This window comes from Entelurus aequoreus, linkage group LG10 (genome assembly GCF_033978785.1).
Source record: "Entelurus aequoreus isolate RoL-2023_Sb linkage group LG10, RoL_Eaeq_v1.1, whole genome shotgun sequence".
In the NCBI taxonomy this organism is placed as follows: Eukaryota; Metazoa; Chordata; class Actinopteri; order Syngnathiformes; family Syngnathidae; genus Entelurus; species Entelurus aequoreus.
In genome coordinates this window covers 52,377,304-52,399,639 of record NC_084740.1, presented here as the reverse complement: position 1 = coordinate 52,399,639, position 22,336 = coordinate 52,377,304, and positions in this window count along the sequence as shown.

The window sequence follows — 22,336 nt, the reverse complement described above, 5'->3', positions numbered from 1 at the left end:
CATATTGCAACATTGGAAGGACAGAAAAATGTACGGAACTGAATGTTTTTAAATTAGATTATTGATGGAGTTTTCTCCCATAAAAGCCTTCAAATACAATATGTGCACTCATATTCCACCGCCCTGGTGCCTCACACTCACACCTGCAGTGCTATGGGACACTTGACTATTTGAGCCATCATTGCTGGACCCACTGATAATTACACCGCCTCCACCCACCTTTCCCCGCCCAACCTGCATGCCTCGCTAGAGTCGTGTCGCTCCATTGCAGCAATAACACTTGTCTAAATGATTGCATGGCACTTTACTGCGCGACTGACAGTCCCCATTTATTCTTCCACCCAACTGAAAAGAAAAAACACAAATTAATCTGGCACTTTAGGTCCCCAACCCCACGCCTGTGAATAATGTATTACTGCCACCTCAAACCACAACCCCCCCTTCTCCAAAATCTCCACCATTAGTCAGGATGCTTTTTATGGCTGCCTGGATCAGGGGGACTAGTTCTAATTTGCTAAGTAATCACACATTTATGCTAAGTGGTCAATTTCTCATGTATAACTACACAATACAATCTGTACTAAAAATGTTATCTTTACCAAGATAATGATATTGTCAGAGAGGTATTCATTTAACAATACTGCTTTTATTGTGATTCAACTGATGCACTGCAGATCCACCCTACAACCAAAAAAAAAAAAAAAAAAAAAATATATATATATATATATGGCTAAATTAATACCCCTCTGGCAGTTTTTCAAAAATATGCTGATCTCATTTGCGTTTGCCTCATTTTGACAGTCCACTTGCAGGTACCGTATTTTTTGGAGTATAAGTCGCACCGGAGTATAAGTCGCACCTGCCGAAAATGCATAATAAAGAAGGAAAAAAACATAAGTCGCACTGGAGTATAAGTCGCATTTTTTGGGGAAATGTATTTGATAAAAGCCAACACCAAGAATAGACATTTGAAAGGCAATTTATAATAAATAAAGAATAGTGAACAACAGGCTGAATAAGTGTACGTTATATGAGGCATAAATAACCAACTGAGAACGTGCCTGGTATGTTAACGTAACATATTATGGTAAGAGTCATTCAAATAACTATAACATATAGAACATGCTATACGTTTACCAAACAATCTGTCACTCCTAATCGCTAAATCCCATGAAATCTTATACGTCTAGTCTCTTACGTGAATGAGCTAAATAATATTATTTGATATTTTACGGTAATGTGTTAATAATTTCACACATAAGTCGCTCCTAAGTATAAGTCGCACCACCGGCCAAACTATGAAAAAAACTGCGACTTATAGTCCGAAAAATACGGTAATGCTGAAAGGTACATACAGGTTTTGGAGCAACATATGTTGCCATCCAAGCAACGTTATCATGGACGCCCCTGCTTATTTCATCAAGACAATGCCAAACCACATGTTACAACAGCGTGGCTTCATAATAAAAGAGTGCGGGTACTAGACTGGCCTGCCTGTAGTCCAGACCTGTCTCCCATTGAAAATGTGTGGAGCATTATGAAGCCTAAAATACGAGAACGGAGACTGTTGAACAACTTAAGCTGTACATCAAGCAAAAATAGAAAATAATTCCATCCCTGAAAAGCTTAAAAAAAAATGGTCTCCTCAGTTCCCAAACGTTTACTGAGTGTTGGTAAAAGGAAAGGCCATGTAACACAGTGGTAAAAATGCCCCTGTGACAACTTTTTTGCAACGTGTTGCTGCCATTAAATTTTAAGTTAATGATTATTTGCAAAAAACAAAAAAGTTTCTCAGTTTGAACATGAAATATCTTGTCTTTGCAGTCTATTCAATTGAATATAAGTTGAAAAGGATTTGCAAATCATTGTATTCTGTTTTTATGTAGGAATTACACAACATGCTAACTCCACTGGTTTTGGGGTGTTGTACTATAACTGCAGAGCTGTGATTTTAAAGTTAATTTCAACAAAGTTACAACTAAATGCTGTAACTGCACAGCATACAAATCAGTTTGAATTGACAGTCACTTGTTACAGAAGACTATGATTACAGTATTTTACTGTGGAAAAATACTGTTAAACGATGTCAAATCCTGGTCAATTCTTACAGCGTAGTCATTTCTTAAAATGTCTTTCAAAACCCTTTTAGGGTCAATAGTAAGTAAGTCGCATTTATTTGTAAAAGTCATCACTTTTAGTCACATGGTCTAGTTTGTGGTCTGGACATGAGAACAGAAGTGACTCTATGACAATTATCACTTTTTCACCCCCCACACCCCCAAGGGGGAGCACAGACTTCAGGCTTCACACTCTCTTGTGTGCCATTATATTTATGTAAATTAGACACAAATCAGGGCCAAATCTGGGGGCATCCTTTCCTGTTAGTGCTAATTATTGATGAATGCTATATTGTATACATTATGCATGAAGTATCTCCTGTGCAGTCACACGTTATGACCTTGAGCACAAGGACCCGGTCTAGCAAGTCCGATAAAAGCATCTTGCAGTTTCATCACAAGCCATAAAAAAAGAAAAAAGATGGTAAACGGAGCAGTCAGATATCTGGCAAAATGTATCATGATAACCTTTGAGAGCTTATAGGTTGTATTTTTTGTGATCTATAAAAGAACAGAGTGTTGGCACAATAATGTGGAGAGGCAACTACAAACCCCGTTTCCATATGAGTTGGGAAATTGTGTTGGATGTAAATATAAACGGAATACAATGATTTGCAAATCATTTTCAACCCATATTCAATTGAATGCACTACAAAGACAACATATTTGATGTTCAAACTGATAAACATTTTTTTGATGCCAGCAACACATGACAAAGAAGTTGGGAAAGGTGGCAATAAATACTGATAAAGTTGAGGAATGCTAACTTAACTTATTTTTGCACTTAACTTGTTTTATGATGGTGATATTTTGAAACTGGAGCTATAGGAAAATATAATGGTCGAACCTGGATGAAAAATGGATGAACCTTTGACTTCCATCTGCATGTTCTGAGTGACTCAGTTCACTTCCAATAAAGACATCAGCACAGCCCGACTCAGAAGCTGAGCTCAGCCCAGACTGCATCTCTAGGGAGAACATCTTAGGAGCAAACACCAGGGAGGAGAACAGCAACTCTCAACAAATATTCTCTGCTGTGGCTTGAGCAAATCAAGTGAATAACACAAGAAGTATGCAGTTTACAGTCACACCATTTTTATGTTAATAGGAGAGTCTGGCTGAGAATGAGAGATATGTGCAGATCAACAGTTGGCACAAGAAGTGCGATGCCAGCAGGCAGGGCTGTTGTGGCCGAGCTGGGGTGAGAGCGTGCCCAGCACCTGGCTGGGAGGCTGGCAGATGGTACTGACACTGGGGCATAGGTCCTCATGATGCAGCCACTAATACTTCTTGGGGAGAGGATGAAAAAAGGGCAAGGGGTATAGGTGAAAGAGAGGAAAGTATGGTGCCTAAGAGTTTGGGTCAAATTGCTTAGAAGACCTCAATATGCCTCAAGCAAACAGATGTTTAGACACATTAAAAAAAAGCTATACAACAGAGCATACAAATGTCATCAGTATGCTCCACCAGGCAGACATGAATATTGCCAAGAATGCTATACCCAAACCACCTGACGTGTGCTTATCCACAGGGATGTTTCAGCTTGAAATGTCATTGGCAGTGCGCAAACAAAAGGTCACCGGTGACACAGGATTCAGAGCTTCTTATTGATTCCCAATCCAGCACCATTATGGCTAACAATTACAGCTGGCACTGAAATGCTAATTTTTCAGTGTGCCTAGACTTGTAATGTGGTGCATACGCATGTATAATAAGGTCAGAGACTCCTCTGTGACTTGTGGAACACATGTGTATTGGGTACCTTTCCATTTCCAAAGAGCACATGCAGGAAGTTGTCCATCCATCTTCAACCGCTTATCCGGAATGGGGTCGCGGGGACAACAGCTCCAGCAGAGACCCCCAGACTTCTCTCTCCAGAGCAACATTAGCAACTTCCTCCTGGGGAATCCCGAAGCGTTCCCAGGCCAGAGAGGAGATGTAATCCCCCCCATCTGGTCCTTGGCCTGCTGCGGGGTCTCCTCCCAGTGGGACGTGCAACGAGGACCTCCCTAGGGAGACGCTCGTGAGGCATCAGCACGAGATGCTCGAACCACCTAAGCTGGCTCCTTTCCAAGCGAAGAAGCAGCGGCTCTACTCCGAGTCTCTCTCGGGTGACTGAACTTCTCACCCTATCTCAAAGGGAGATGTCAGCCACCCTTCTGAGGAAACTCATTTCGGCCGATTGTATCCGCGATCTTATTCTTTCGGTCATGACCCACACTTCATGACCATAGGTGAGAGTAGGAATGTAGATAGTGCGGTAGATCGAGAGCTTTGCCTTCTGGCTCAGCTCTCGTTTCGTCACAACAGTGCGGCAAAGAGACTGCAATACTGCCCCAGCTGCTCCCATTCTCCGGCTGATTTCCTTCTCCATCTTTCCCTTACTCGTGAACAAGACCCCGAGATACTTAAACTCCTCCACCAGGGACAGAGTCTCATCCTCTACCTGGACTGTACAAACCATCGGTTTCATGCTGAGAACCATGGCCTCAGATTTGGAGATGCTGATCCTCATTCCAGTCGCTGAACACTCGGCTGCGAACCGATCCAGTGAGAGCTGAAGGTCACGAACCAAAGGTGCCTTTGGTTCGTGACCTTCAGCTCTCACTGGATCAGGACCACATCATCTGCAAACAGCAGTGACGCAACCTTTAGCCCCCCGAGACGTATACCCTCTACGCCATAGTCACGACGCTGCCTAGAAATCCTGTCCATGAAAATCACAAACGCAGGAAGTTGTATATAATATTATTATTATATTCTCTTTGTAGTGGGAGGGACCATAATTGGTAACTTAAACTTGAAACGACATGGATCTTACACACATTACTAGTATAGTGTTCAAGTGATTTATCACAGCCAATCATGAAGAAAGGTAAATATAATAAGAACAAAGTTACAATTAAATACAATTAAAACTACATGTATTTTATTATTATTACTAATATAAAAATAAAGATTGGGGGGAAAAAAGTTATAGTAATGAATATAATTTCTCTAAGGTTTAAACTATGTAGGACAGTGGCACCTCAACTTATTTGAGTAATTTGAGTTACAAGCCTCCCAACCGCTAGTTGTCATAGTGATTGTCAAAAGGAACCCAGTAAGATCCACTCCTGAACTTCTGGTCTTAATCACTAGTATTAGCTTCTAGCGAAAGATCGGCATCAATGTCACGGTGCGGACTTGAACCCGCTTCCCTCCTGCAACTGAGTGTCACAGTTCCTCCTCTGGCTGCTCGCCTGGACACGCCCCCCGCTCACGCTGAGCGCAGCACGCCCACGCAGCGACAAGCCTGCAGACAATCGGCAATATGCACACCTGGGATTAATGAGGGCGAGCTGGATAAAGGACCAGTGGACCCAAGGATCTATGCAGTAACTTAGTTACCTCTTTGTGTACCGTAAGCCTTATGCTCTCTCTCTCTGCGTTTTCCCCTACGTGTTTCTGACGTCCGTGTTGCTCTCCCGCAGTGCCTTCCCGAGGTTTCCCCTTTGAGATCTCCCGTTGTTTCCCCGGTGTTTTGGACTGCCTTCCTCGATTCCCGACTCTCGCCTGGACACGGACCTAGTCTCTTCTCTCCTGCCCTGGATCATCTGCCTGCCCCTCAGACTGCCTTGCTCCTTCGCTCTCGACAACACTTGGTAACACACACTTCAGTTAACCTAACACATAGCCTCACACATACACACACCTGAGTTTTGTCACACACTCCATTTCCTTAGTTTAGTTTATTAGTTAGAAATGTTTATTATTATATTATATATTGACTATATATATAATAAATTATTGAACATTACTTCTCCCTGGTGTCTGTGGCCGTCATCTCCCCTTAGTAAACATAACAATCAATTTGTTTTCCAGAAGAATAAATTAAAGAAATAATCAAAACTATGTCCTACTGTGTGGCCGATATGACAAGGCAGTTTGAGCGCTGCAATGCTAGTCTGCAGACTCGGCACCTTACTGAAGCAGTAGGAGCCAGCTTTTTTTTGCCAGCTAAGACGTTAAAATAATACATAAATGTCAGACATTTATCAATGATAATATGAAGCAGCTGCTGATGGTGTGTTTGATGGAGAAGCAGCCCGCAGGAGACACAGTGGAAGTAGACTCTGCTAAGTATAAACGACCAGCGTTCAGAGCAGCATTTCTTGTGCTAGCTCTGCGCACCATAGAGAGCAGTCCATGCAACAGCTGCTGTAGCTATGGTGACAAATATGCAACGATTAACTAACTTAACTGTGGACCTTGGACACTATCCAAGATAAATTCTGTACATTATTAAATTACATAATAAAATGACAATATAGCAGTTGTTTATAGTACATCGTTGCGCGTCTCCCATAACAATGTGACCTCGGAGTATGTTAAGGTAACGTGAGGAGTTCCACAGGGTTCGGTTCTTGGCCCTGCACTCTTCAGCATCTACATGCTGCCGCTATGTGACATCATACACAAATACGGTGTTAGCTTTCACTGTTATGTTGATGACACCCAACTCTATTGACCTGATTGTAGTCACCTGGAGGTGTGTCTAAATGAAAATAAACAATAGATGTCCAGCAACGTTTTGCATATTAACGCTAAGAAAATACACCGGCACCTATTTAATAATACCACCTAAAGGCCTATTGAAAGCCACTACTACCGACCACGCAGTCTGATAGTTTATATATCAATGATGAAATCTTAACATTGCAACACATGCCAATACGGCCGGGTTAACTTATGAAGTGCAATTTTAAATTTCCCACTAAACTTCCGGATGAAAACGTCTATGTATGATGACGTATGCGCGTGACGTCAATGGTTGAAACGGAAGTATTCGGATACATTGTATCCAATACAAAAAGCTCGGTTTTCATCGCAAATTTTCCACAGTATTGTGGACATCTGTGTTGGTGAATCTTTTGCAATTTGTTTAATGAACAATGAAGACTGCAAAGAAGAAAGCTGTAGGTGGGATTGGTGTATTAGCGGCTGGCTGCAGCAACACAACAAGAAGGACTTTGACTTGGATAGCAGACGCGCTATCCGACGCTAGCCGCCGACCGCACGGATGATCGGGTGAAGTCCTCCGTCGCTCTGTCGATCGCTGGAACGCAGGTGAGCACGGGTGTTGATGAGCAGATGAGGGCTGGCTGGCGTAGGTGGATAGCTAATGTTTTTAGCATAGCTCTGTCAGGTCCCGTTGCTAAGTTAGCTTCAATGGCGTCGTTAGCCACAGCATTGTTGAGCTTCCCCAGGCTGGAAAGCATTAACCGTGTATTTACAGGTCCATGGCTTAATAGTATTGTTGATTTTCTGTCTATCCTTCCAGTCAGGGGTTTATTTCTTTTGTTTCTATCTGCAGTTAAGCTCGATGCTATCATGTTAGCTCCGTAGCTAAAGTGCTTCGCCGATGTATTGTCGTGGAGATAAAAGTCACTGTGAATGTCCATTTCGCGTTCTCGACTCTCATTTTCAAGAGGATATAGTATCCGAGGTGGTTTAAAATACAAATCCGTGATCCACAATAGAAAAAGGAGAGAGTGTGGAATCCAATGAGCCAGCTTGTACCCAAGTTACGGTCAGAGCGAAAAAAGATGCGTCCTGCACTGCACTCTAGTCCTTCACTCTCACGTACCTCATCCACGAATCTTTCATCCTCGCTCAAATTAATGGGGTAATCGTCGCTTTCTCGGTCCGAACCGCTCTCGCTGCTGGTGTAAACAATGGGTAAATGTGAGGAGCCTTCCAACCTGTGACGTCACGCTATTACCGGTACAGGCAAAGCTTTTTTTATCAGCGACCAAAAGTTGCGAACTTTATCGTCGATGTTCTCTACTAAATCCTTTCAGCAAAAATATGGCAATATCGCGAAATGATCAAGTATGACACATAGAATGGATCTGCTATCCCCGTTTAAATAAAAAAAAATAATTTCAGTAGGCCTTTAAGGGTTTACTACTTACGTATAAAATACTACACAGTCTAGATCCATCCTATCTTGTATTGTATTGTACCATATGTCCCAGCAAGAAATCTGCTTTCAAAGATGAAAGCGTCAGATGAAAAATGTTTTCTCTGCCTTCAATCGTCTCCATCTTTCAAAGGCATCCCCAATACATATCCTCGTTTTGTTCCTGTCTTGGTCATGAATAAGTTGAGAATCGTAACTTTTAGATTTACTAAGGTCTGACATGTTTAGTAACTTTACCAGTGGCAGTAGCTAGACGAAGATGGTGGTGCGTAACTGGCAACCTGGATGTGACACAATCACGGACTTTCTAATTGGTCAAACGGTGGAAGGTGGGACATCGAAATGAAAACAACAAGATTTCGGGTCTGTAAACATAATTTTGAAATGAGCATATCCTGGCTGAACTACTGTTATCAGTTATAAAGGTATTCGAAAAGAACATGATTTATTAATGCCTTTTGACATATCAGTGCCATTTAATGATGACTTGACATGAAATTATTATATATGGCTCCTTTAAATTATCTGCGATATGTTGTCTAATTTTGAGTTAACTATAAACTAATTGCGATTAATCGCAATAAGTTGTTTTTATCGTTTGACAGCCCTAATTTCAATACATTTCAATGAGACGTTGATTTAAAATAACAGTTAAAAGCTCTTTCACATAACCGAGCTCGTAAATTGAGGTACGAGTGTATTTCAAATATTAAACTAAGTAACAAGGAGTTGTTCTATTTATTATGAAAAAATACATCAACTATGTTTTGCAACAAATTCCACCAATCTATATAGTTAAATTAGGGCTAAAAGTTTTGTACTTGGGGGAAAAAAAGAAACTTCAAGTTTTGATGTTGAGTATATAAAGAATACAATGTATTCAATTAAAATATATATATATGTACAAACGTTTTTTTCCAGGTTGAATAAAATCATTCTTCAGTTTTTCGGTTCTTTTGAACACATGTATTATTTTTATTTTTTACTTGTGTATATTTTGTTGTCCAAATATCACAAGGACACACTCCCCACACTAAATTCGGGCCAAATGTCTAAATCTGAAAAAAAAAAATAAAAAATAAAAAAAAGATTTTAATTAACCAAAAGAAGATCAGAACCTCAAAAGAAATTATTAAAAATTTTAACAAAAAAAAAAATTGGAATTTGATAAAAAGCTCAATTCAAAATAAATAAAAGTTAAACATTTAAATATAGAATGTATTCAAAATAATTATCAGTGTATCATATTCAACCTTAAAAAAAAGATTCTCTGCACGTATTTTTATTTTAAATACACCAATATATTTGTCATAACTAGTATTTCAGTTTCAAAGTATTTTTTCAAGGATGAAACTTTGGCCCTAATTTAGCTTCATACTAACCAACATATTAGTGTCATGATCATCCTTTCCCATTTAAATATGTGTTTGATTTGTTTTCCCACAATCACAATTCACTGCAATATACATCCTGCAATCCAATTATATGCACCACCATCCATCCATCCATCCATCCAATTTCTACCGCTTGTCCCTTTTTTGGGGTTGCGGGGGGAGCTGGAGCCTATCACCACAATCCAATCAGTAATTCTTTTCTTGCATGTCTTCAAAAACAGATCGAAGCACAACAGAGCTATGAGAGTCTGAGACGATCATGCGAAGTGGTCTGTTGCCTGCCTGAGCACAGATGGAAGCCGAGCAGGATGTACCGACACTGCTCTTGCCCATTTGCGCAAGCACGCGCATGCGTATGCATATACATGACTAATGCTCTCACCTCATAAATTCATATCTACACAGTGGAGGTGACCATGCAGCCAAGTGCACAGCACAGGAAATGAGACGCTGATAGGCAAATTGGCCTTTTAAAAATGTGTCACATTCTGTTAGGGAGTCATAACCTGCCATACTCTGTAATCAAACCTTTTATTTCCGGTTTTAAAAATGGCAATGCAACAACTCCCAGACATGTCGATCAAAGGCTGCCTGTGGTTCACAGAGACATGCAAGGCCACGCAAGATAATTAGTGCATCAGGGCGATCAATACCGCACGCATGGGAGGGGGGTTGAACATGCAAGAAAAAGCAATCTAAGGAAGAGAAGTGCAAAGTAAAGCACAATTCAAACAGGCAGCAGTCATTCAATTTAGTGATTCAATTCACCATGCAAGGCAATCAATAGTGTGGGATCGCTATAGTACAGAATGTTTTGTGCAGGACGCCAAGCTTTTTCAATTCACAACAATATTCATAACACAATGCATGAATGAGCAGTGAGGGGTAAAACCTATTGATTCCCAGCAAAAGCTACTGAAAGCTCCTGAGTGAGTGGACAGGCAAGCAGTAAACAAACAAATGGCGAGGCGCAAAGGCAGGAAGACGGATGGATGAATGTAGGGGGATCGATCGGCAGAGGAAGAGTGGAGCTCCCCGAGGGCGAGCGGGGCCTTTTTAGCACCATGTAACGAAAGAGTGATGAAAGGTGCCCTGAGCATGGAAGACAAGCAGCATGCAAAGATGTGTATGTATCTGTGTGAGTTGGACCATGGGGCGCTGTGTGACAGACGGCGAGCGCGAGCGACAAACAGAGCTTGAAAGAGAGGAAGACATAACCCTCCCTTCCTGCCTTGCTACCTGGAGGACAGCCATGGCCCACCCTCAGTCAGTTACAGCCAACATGACAAAAACAGGCATTTTGAGTCCATTTAGATTAAGCTGAGGATATAAAACCCCATCTTCTTTTTGCAAGTTATTCTGGGGGGAACTCTATTAAAATAAGCCAGAAAAATCATGACAATATTCAACAGTTAAAAAATGCTAAAATGTAATAATGCAGACTGGGGTCTAAAGGCAAAATAAATCAGCAAGAATGATTCCATTTAAACCCAAATAGCAATCAAGAGTGCAGATATCTGACAAGGCTGAACAGTTCTAATTTGCATCAGCACCATCATAGAAACTCACCAGTTGTAAAGTATTTGTCGGAGTTGTGTCCAGGATTGATACATTATTGACAGTGAAATATTGGCACATATACAATAGAAAAATAGGGATGATACTCGAACCCGGTTTTCCCGGTTGTTCGATAAGAAAATAACCAAGTCCTCGGACTCGAATCCCTATTTGAGAACCGGTACCCGTTATCGAGACCACTATATTAAAGAAAAAGAGTTGGTTCTTTATTCGAATCCCTGGGAACGAATCCCGTCCCGACAAGAAATGCCCCGTGGGACATCACAAGAAATGACGTCACGTAGCTCAGTCATTAGGTGCAGATGGGGAAAGCAGGAAAAAAATGGACCGGAAAAAGCGCTCCAAGGCATGGCTTCATTTCACCAAAAAAAAAGAGGAAGTGGCAATATGCAATTATTGCCAGGCTTCGCTCTCGTGTAAGGGGGGTAAGCACAACAAGCGTGTCGTGTCTTCGACACGTGTTGAAGCAGCGGCAGAGACGACGAAGAACGCCCCTCTTCTTCTGCCAGCTGCCCAAGTCCCAGCTACAGTGGCGGTGACGCCGGTGAGTAACTAACGTTAACTGTTGCCGGTTAATTTCCATATCTGTTCACTTGTAGTAACGTTACCTCTTATGTCAACCAGGACTGCAGTAATGTTAGCTAGACTAACGTTACCTTAGCATAGTCAGTGGCTAACGATAACGTTAACGTGAGCCTTTTTGTATGTGTCTGATAACGTTAACGTTATCTTGTAGCCTACACCACGACAGAGTTTGCAAGTCTGTCCAATAAACTAGTGCTTTCTTTATTTCTTTAGTTTATTTGGAACATGAACACACTTACAGTATAATACATCACAGTTTCATATCATTTCACTTCACAGGAGTAGGAAGAAGTAAAGCTTATTTAATCCTACCCCTTTCCCACTTCATAGCGTTTACAAATATATACATCATTTACTGACCTTTTTATGATAAAATATCTGTGAATTAGTATATACAACAGTTTTGTAATATGTAATTAATTAATTCAGTCATTATAAATATACTGAGATGAAGAATCTTATTTTCAATAAGGTTGAAAGTATTTCTCATAATTTTTCTTCTTCATTTGAACAACCTCTTAAACTGGATCATATCAGTACAATGTTTAACTTCTTAACTTAATCCATTCCATCATTTAATTCACATCATTTTAGCTGTTTTCAATTTTACCGATTCATCGAACTTTAATATTTTTGACTCAATAAATAAAGTGTTTTTTATGTTCTCTATATCCAACATTATGTATCAGTCTTAAGGCTGCAGCTAACGATTATTTTTCTATCGATTAATCTATAGATTCTTTTTTCGATTAATCGGTTAATCTATAGATTATTTTTTCGATTCATCTATAGATTATTTTTCCTTTTACCGATTATTTTTTTTTATTCAAAATGAAGATGAAAAAATAAATGCAGGCCAGTTTTTTCAAAAGGCATGGCTTTTATTTACAAAAAAAAAGAAGTATGGCCACTCAGTCAACATTGACAACAACATGACAAAATATTCTGTAACAATGTAAACATTTAAAACTTTTAACATTTAACAAAATTAAAAGTAGCTTATTTGCTTTTTAATGTGCAAATATAAAAGTAAACATCCAGTGCAAATCGTAATATTCTGCAATAGTATAAGCATTTCAAAAGTAAAAGTATTGCTTTATGCAAAAATAAAGATAAACATCCAATACAAAAAAGTGCCAATCTAAATATTCTGGAGCACTGTAAACATTAAGTATTGCTTTTAAAATGTGCAAAATAAACATCCAGTCCAACACAGTACACAATAACCAATTCTACTCATTCCAGTGAGTGACTAACAGTTGTAATGAAGAAAGGTTAGCATGTCTACATGCTCTGGTTCTTTTCTTGTTTACAATATTCCCAGCAGCTGAAAATAGGCGCTCAGAAGGGGTCGATGTGGCTGGAACTGAGAGCTAATTACCGGTAGCCTTCACCTCAAGCCAGGACTGCGAGTGAGCTGAGCTCCAGTTTATATTCCTAGAAGGTCAACAGGCTCATAGTAGGGATGTGCGTATCGATCCTGTGGTATCGATATATCGATACTCACACGCTACTCATTTGGCATCACTTTTCTGAAAAAAGTATCGATATAAACCAAAAAACGGCGTGTGGGGGGTGCAAGCATCACTTTCAGATGTTTTTGATGACTTACTTAACTTACTATGTGCTGGGACACCCCTGTACCTGGCAGAGTATAGAGCTGGCCCAGTCACGTGACAGGAGACAGCGAATGAGCGTGGTCAACGTGCAACACACACACAGCCAGCCGACAGCGATGCAGCCAGGCATATCCAGTGTTGTCCAATTGTTGACTTAAAACAGGCATTGTTTTTTGTTTTTTTTTAGTAATGTTTACTGAATATTTTTGTTTAAATGATTATCCTAAATTCAAATAATTTCCACACAGGGGAATTTACTGTTAGTTGAAAATTGCTTTAGTATTTAAAACAAGATAAGAAAGAGATACAATTTGGAGATTCTTCATCTTTGCATTACAGTTTTATTTTTTTCCAAGAAAATCTTGAAATATATGATTGAATGTGATTTTGGTTTTAATCTGTAACATCATTTCTTACATTTCGAAAACATTAGCCTATTTCATATTTCATTAATTGCTAATTATATCACAAACTTTAAAAAATAACTGCAGCTTCTTGCGATTCGGATTTGACAGTTAATTGGAAAGCCCTAATATCTAATTATTATTATATATAATATTTAATTTATTTTTCATATTTGTTATTTATTTTAATTTTACTTTTATTATATATTGACCATAATAAATGTGGTATAAATGGTCTGTATTTGTCTTGTGATTTGTCTTAAATAATAACAATAGTAATAATATTTTTGACTGACAAAAATTGCCAATAAGAAATTAATGGTATCGGTATCGATGAAAAGGCAAGATAAAGTATCGGTATCGTATCGAATCCTAAAAGTGTGGTATCGCCCATCCCTAGCTCATAGTGATGTTACTAGTAGTTGACTGGGAGGTGTTTATTATCATTTGGGGAGAGTCCCCTGCCTGATGCTCACCTGCTAAACACCTATCTGCTCCACGCTGAAGCGCTGACTACATGCGCTCTGAATACACACTGCTGATTGGCTGGTAACGTTTTGAATACGCACTGCTGATTGGCTGATAACGCTTTGTATAACGCTTTGTGTGTACCAATCAGATGGTTGTGTGGGTGGGACAATGCTGCGTGCTGAGACAGAGGCAGCCGCAGAAGGAGCGAAGCAGCTTGTTAACACTTTAGCAGCTAAAGTTAGCTTTAGCTTAGAAACTCGTTCGGTACTCCCCCGTACCGAACCGAAAGCCCCGTACCGAAACGGTTCAATACAAAACACGTACCGTTACACCCCTAGCAGATACAAATGACACATTCATGTTTTTGTGTAATGATGACAACGTATACTCGCGCGGACGATTGACTAGTTGATGGTTTTCTTTTCAAGTGTTCGTTCATAGCCGTTGTGCTGCTATGATAGGCCATTTACGCTCGACACAGTGTGCATACAACAACATTATTAGGCTGTGTATTGAAATACTCCCACACTTTTGATCACTTTTGGCGTGATTTTTTCCCCCTCGCTCGCACAGTCTGCTTTGCGCTCCGCCATGACGGTAGTGTGACGTAAATATGCGACGCGTCGACGCACAAAAACGGCGTCGACGTATTTACGTAACCGATGACGTCGACTACGTCGACGCGTCGTTTCAGCCTTAATCAGTCTAATTAATTTTTTTTGTAACACGGTTAACGAATGTAGCGCACATTTGTAGTTATTTCCCCACATTTCCGCACAATAACTCAGATATGGTAATACTATAGTAGCGAGCAGTAGAGAATGTGAAGTGATTTGTTAAACCAAATATTGTGTGTTTTTTTCCATATACAACAACCTATCTGGACTTCATAAGAGAATCGATAAGGAATCGGTTCGATAAGAGGATTCGATAATAGGCTCGAACTCGATAATTTCTTATCAAACATCTTCCCTATAGAAAAATGCCACGCAAAAGTCAACAGAAAAAAGAAAACATATTCCTGGAACCCCCTTAAAACGTAATGGTTCATTCCTTGGCCTACACCACCTAAAACACAGCTGGTAAAAGTAATATCAACCCCTGATGCCAAAATTAGATTGGTGATTGAAACACGATTTTATGGAAATAGAGAATTAAATTGCTTCACAAGAATTTGCAATGAAAACATGATGTGTGTGTCGGCCGCCGCCATCTGTGCTTCAGATTGGGGTTGTGACATTCAGACACTCAGCTAAAAATCCATTTGAAAGGCAAAAAAAAGGGTATTTTCACCTTGACAACGTCTTTGCTGTTATTAGAAGACAGGTAGGAGAAGGAAAGAAAAGCATAATGGAGATCAGGGGATGTTCCACCTGGGATGCTAATATAGTCTAGTCTAAAAATCGACTATGTTTTGTATTCTATTTGCAACATTAGGTGCACGCACATAGTATACTGAGATCTAACCGAGGGCATAAAGAAAAATGCTGTTTTTCCGAAAATAATACAACTTATTTTAAGTGAGATTGTTAATTAACAATGGTATTGCTGTGGTAGTAGTATGTAGCGTAAATACATTATAAGGCGGGGGTCAGCAACCCGCGGCTCTCGAGACGCATGCGGCTCTTTAGTGCCGCCCTGGTGGCTCCCTGGAGCATTTTTTAAAAAAGGATTAAAAATGGATAAAGATGGGGGGAAATATTTTTTTGTTTTAGTATGTTTTTTGTTTAAGGACAAACATGACACAAACCTTCCCAATTGTTAGTAAGCCCACTGTTTAATATGTTTGTGTGTATGCTTCACTGATGACACTATTTGGTGAACATAGTTTTGTCCTACTAATTTCGGCGGTTCTTGAACTCACCATAGTGTGGACTGTGACGCAACAGATTGTTTACATGTAAAATTTTCCACTCCTTCTTTGTCTCATTTTGTCCACCAAAAGTTTCATGCTCTGCGCTTTGTTGATGTTATTGTCTTGTTGGAGTGCTAATCAGGCATATTTGGTCAGTGCATGACTGCAAGCTAATCAAGCTAACATGCTATTCAGGCAAGCTGTATGTACATATTGCATCATTATGCCTCATTTGTAGGTATATTTGAGATAATTTAATATCCTTTACTCTTATCCTCAATGTGTATAATTTAGTTTTGCATGTCTCATGACACATTATCTGTACGTAATATTGGCTGCATGTCAGATAGTTGTTTGTGTGCCATGTTGTTCCAGACCACAGCAAACATTACCTAGCTTGCCAAAGATTGGAATAAATCTATTAAAAGAAGACAGCCTGCCGTTTCCTTTAACTTGGAAACACACATCTATACCTTTGGCCATTAAAAGCCAGTAATTTCCAGGAGTTATCTCACCTTCTGAGTAGCCTCTGATTTACTAATGGTTTCTAATGTTGTAAAAATGTGTAGAATAAATATTACATTTCAACATTTCTGTCAACGAAGATTTGCTTCAGCCTGTGATACACAGTAATTTTGATAGTAGGCTATCTGTAATGTTTATCTGATCTTGAATGGGATTGTGCTGAAAATTTTAATTTCCCCTCGGGGATTAATAAAGTATTTCTGATTCTGATTCTAGCTAATATAGATACTTATGTCATGTGTAGCCTTCGTCTACAGCAGGGGTCCCCAAACTTTTTGACTCGGGGACCGCATTGGTTTAAAACAATTTGGCCGGGGCCGGGCTGTGTGTATATATATATATATAGCGCACTTTCCGCGCGCGCGATGATGTCATGTTATCGATGAGAAAATGCATTTTTAGACAATATGATTGGCCTGAGCGGCTAGGAGACACAGTGAGTAGCAAGCTGTACAAAGTGGATAAGAAAAGACAGAAGTAAAAAAATTTTTTTATTTTATTTTAATTTTTTGTAATACTTGGGATTTTATGCGGGCCTGATTTTGGACGCTGGCGGGCCGGATCCGGGCCGTAGTGTGGGGACCCCTGGTCTACAGCCTACAGCTTTTCATTTTTTGCGTCTCCAGACAGATTTGTTTTTTGTACTTTTGGTCCAATACAGCTCTTTCAACGTTTTGGGTTGCCGACCCCTGTTATAAGTAGGGATGTCCGATAATATTGGCCTGCCGATATTATCGGCCGATAAATGCGTTAAAATGTAGTATCGGAAATTATCGGTATCGTTTTTTTAATTATCTGTATCGTTTTTTTTGTGGTTTTTTCATTAAATCAACATAAAAAACACAAGATACACTTACAATTAGTGCACCAACCCAAAAAACCTCCCTCCCCCCATTTCTTTCTGTTATCAATATTCTGGTTCCTACATTATATATCAATATACAGTGGGGCAAAAAAGTATTTAGTCAGCCACCCATTGATATCAATACAGTCTGCAAGGGATACAGTCTGTAAGCACACATGATTGTGCGTGCTGCTGGTCCACTAATAGTACTAACCTTTAACAGTTAATTTTACTCATTTTCATTAATTACTAGTTTCTATGTAACTGTTTTTATATTGTTTTACTTTCTTTTTTATTCAAGAAAATGTTTTTAATTTAGTTATCTTATTTTATTTATTTTTTTTAAAAAGTACCTTATCTTCACCATACATGGTTGTCCAAATTAGGCATAATAATGTGTTAATTCCACGACTGCATATATCGGTTGATATCGGTATCGGTAATTAAAGAGTTGGACAATATCGGAATATCGGATATCGGCAAAAAGCCATTATCGGACATCCCTAGTTATAAGGTAATGAAAATAGAATAATGAAATTCACTCAGTGGAGGGCTTATCTCAGCCAAAGCTGAAAAATTGGAGGTAGTAAGCAATTATTCATATAAAAGCATTCATTTTCATGCCCTATCCAATAAGAAATTAAGATATCAAACAATGTTTTTTGGGACGCTTACAAACAGAAACAAAAATAATCAGGAATTTGCAATGTTGAGATTGCGGCAGTTCAGGCAAATTTAACCAATTCCCACGAATTTTAGACGTACTGCAACTTCCCTGCATATTTGGGTGAATCAGCGTCATTTTCGCCAATCCAATTTTTTTCTTGTGTAGACTAAGCAGGAACAGCAAAGTGTAACAAAACATATCGCTTTATTGCTAAAATAGCTCATTTGTCGTCCTCCTGCATACCTTAAACCTACTCTCTGTTAATGTCTACGGCGTGCTACTGTCGGAACATTTAGCAACACACCGGTGTCCTGATTTCCTAGTTTACATGTATTTATATATCTAACATTTATTTATCCAAGGTAAGACAATTAAGGTCAGTTTTTAATTTGCAATGCTGACCTGGCAAAGAGCATTTACATGACACAGATGTTAAAGTGTGAGGATATTTCCCATTCACCAACAAAATGTTGCGCTATAGATCGCTATCAACAGTTCACAAATGCTCTTAACGTGCGGGGGTAAATGTTTTGAAACATAAATTAATGTTTGAGATGAACAAACAGTTTCAAGTGTAAAACATACACGGAGAATGCCTGCAACTTGTGGACGATAAGGGTGCTGTTTCTCTCATAATTAGAATTAACTATTAAATTATTAGATATAATGAATGAAAACAGTAAAGTAATTTAACAAGTTTTTGTGCCATCTAATGTCTGCTTTTAAGTCTGTATGGTATAAAAGAAAAAAACAGTTAATTTTCCAATGTTTGTTGAACTATTGTGCTTTATTAGCTTAATGTTACAAGGAACTCTTAAAACATTGAGCACAAATTCATAAAAATGTAAAAAGCTGCCGCAAATTTAGGCATTAAAGGCCTACTGAAACCCACTACACTAAAAACTAGTGAGCATCCTGGATGATGCCAGTCACCCTCTGCATACCGTTGTCAGTAGCCAGAGGAGCCTGTTCAGTGCTAGACTGCTTCATCCCAAGTGCAGGACTAATAGACTAAAAAACTCCTTTGTCCCACACGCCATTAGACTGTACAACTCCTCTCTGGGAGGGAGGGGGGTACTAGAATGACGGGGGATGCAAAACAATAACAGTGTAATACGTTTTCATAACATGGTCACTAATGCCTAGTTTCTCTTGTTATATTCTTATTTTACTGTTATATTTGTATTGTCATTGATGCTTTTTGTTTTTATTCTACTGTAATATTTTTCTATTTTGTTTCCATTTATACCCCCATTATTTACTTTTTTAAATTCGATCTCAATTCTGTACACTGCTGCTGGAATTTTAATTTTCCTGAGGGAACTCTCCTGAAGGAATCAATAAAGTACTATCTACTACCGACCACGCAGTCTGATAGTTTATATATCAATGATGAAATCTTAACATTGCAACACATGTCAATACGGCCGGGTTAACTTATAAAGTGACATTTAAAATTTCCCGGGAAATATCCGGCTGAAATGTCGCGGTATGATGACGTATGCGCGTGACGTAGTCAGTTAAACGGAAGTGATGGTACCCCGTAGAATCCTATACAAAAAGCTCTGTTTTCATTTCATAATTCCACAGTATTCTGGACATCTTTTGCAATTTGTTTAATGAACAATGAAGGCTGCAAAGAAGACAGTTGTAGGTGGGATCGGTGTATTAGCAGCGGACTACAGCAACACAACCAGGAGGACTTTGTTGGACAGCAGACGCGCTAGCCGGCGACCTCACCTTGACTTCCTACGTCTCCGGGCCGCCAAACGCATCGGGTGAAGTCCTTCGTCCTTCCGCCGATCGCTGGAACGCAGGTGAGCACGGGTGTTGATGAGCAGATGAAGGCTGGCTGGCGTAGGTGGAGAGCTAATGTTTTTAGCATAGCTCTGTGCGGTCCGGTTGCTAAGTAGGCTTCAATGGCGTCGTTAGCACAGCATTGTTAACCTTCGCCAGCCTGGAAAGCATTAACAGTGTATTTACATGTCCACGGTTTAATAGTATTGTTGATTTTCTATCTATCCTTCCAGTCAGGGGTTTATTTTTTTTGTTTCTATATGCAGTTAAAGCACGATACTATCACGTTAGCTCGTAGCTAAAGCGTTTCGCCGATGTATTGTCGTGGAGATAAAAGGCACTGAATGTCCATTTCGCGTTCTCGACTCTCATTTTCAAGAGGATATAGTATCCGAGGTGGTTTAAAATACAAATCCGTGATCCACAATAGAAAAAGGAGAGAGTGTGGAATCCAATGAGCCAGCTTGTACCAAAGTTACGGTCAGAGCAAAAAAAAATATGTATTTCACTGCATTCTAGTCCGTCACTCTAACGTTCCTCGTCCACGAATCTTTCATCCTCGCTCAAATTAATGGGGTAATGGTCCGAATAGCTCTAGCTGCGTTGAAAACAATTGGAAAATATGAGGGAGTGAACAACTGACAACGTCACGCTACTTCCGGTAGGGGCAAGGTTTTTTTTTATCAGAGACCAAAAGTTGCGAACTTTATCGACGTTGTTCTATACTAAATCCTTTCAGCAAAAATATGGCAATATCGCAAAATGATCAAGTATGACACATAGAATGGATCTGCTATTCCCGTTTAAATAAATAAATGTCATTTCAGTAGGCCTTTAAGGCCGCAAAAATCACAAAAAAATTCTTATTTTGCCTCTGCTCCACCCGGCCACAAAGTGGTCTGTCGGTTGATTAGGTTTTGTGTAAACAACTGGCACTACAAACGTAACATTTCCGACAGGGGTGAGTGATCATCTCTGACCGTGTCATTCAAAACAGAGCTGTTATTTAGATTTTGATAGTGTTCTTCTCATTAGATTGTGTAGATCTTAATGGTGTGTCTGGATAATTTGTATCCATTATCACTCTATGACATCATGACTAAATCATAAATCTGACCAAACCAGCAATGGTGGCACACAATCACATATTCCCATCTCCCAGCAGTGTTTTAGTCTATAGTGTACAAAACAGATGTCCATTGTCTGTCTTAATTTATGTCAGAGCCCTGATGGGGCATCGTCCTATTGTAGCATGTGTGCGTGCTGTTGTGCATTTGTCCCCCCCAAAAAACCTCGCCCACCAGCTGCAATAACAAAGCCAGAGCATATCGATTTTGCTGCTCATGGAAGCAGAATAAAAACGAGGAGGGTGTTTTTTTCCTGTCTGACTCATCTGACAGGTGCTAGGGGGCTGCATGGGTCAGAAAGGAATTGTTCCTCAATGGAAATCAGCAGCTGATTTATGAGTATGGGCGGGAAAGGAGAGTCAAACATCACTGCTGAGCAGATGAAGTTATGCAGCATCACATGCTATCTGGTGGGCAGCCAATTATTGCAAAATGTTATTTTTTTTAATGATATAACTTTGGTTTATTGACTTCAGGGATACTTGTGCGCTGGGGGCCAGTGTGACACTGCCCCACTAGATCCAGCAGATGGAGCTGCAATTAAAAAGATGAAAAAAGTGATTGTACTGAATATAAAATAGAGGTCATACATACATAGGTACCTACGCTCCCACATACATATACAAATAAATACAGTACATATTTACACACTCAAAGTTCGTACATCCACACGCACATTCATTATACAAACATACTGTATACACATACTGTACATATACATTCACTGTAAAAACATTCATATACACATACTGTACATATACACTCACTGTACAAACACACACATACACATACTACACAAATACATTCACTGTACAAACACACACATACATATACTGTACATATACATTCACTGTACAAACACACATATACACATACTGTACATATACATTCACTGTTCAAACACACATACTGTATACACATACTGTACATATACATTCACTGTACAAGCACACATACACATACTGTACATATACATTCACTGTACAAGCACACATATACACGTACTGTACATATACAAGTACATATGCACACATACACTCATGCACATAATCACGTTTCATCAAACATATATTAACGTTGTTGCCCTAGGGTAAACTGGGTATAACACATGGCACACTGACAAAGCTTAACCTATTGTTACTATAACAATCTACAAGGTTAATGTAGGTTGCTTCTCTTTCTTCCCCTCCATTTTTCTGCATTCTTTCGTATCTCAAGTTATCATTACGTATATGTATTGTTGCATTTGAACAATTGTATTGTTGATAATAAAGGTAAAGTATTGGTATAGTTTATTATCAATAGCACTATTTCTATTGGTATTCATATTGCTCCATTTTTAGTGTAATAATGCTCATTGTCATTTCTGTATTTTTATTTTCGCTAAC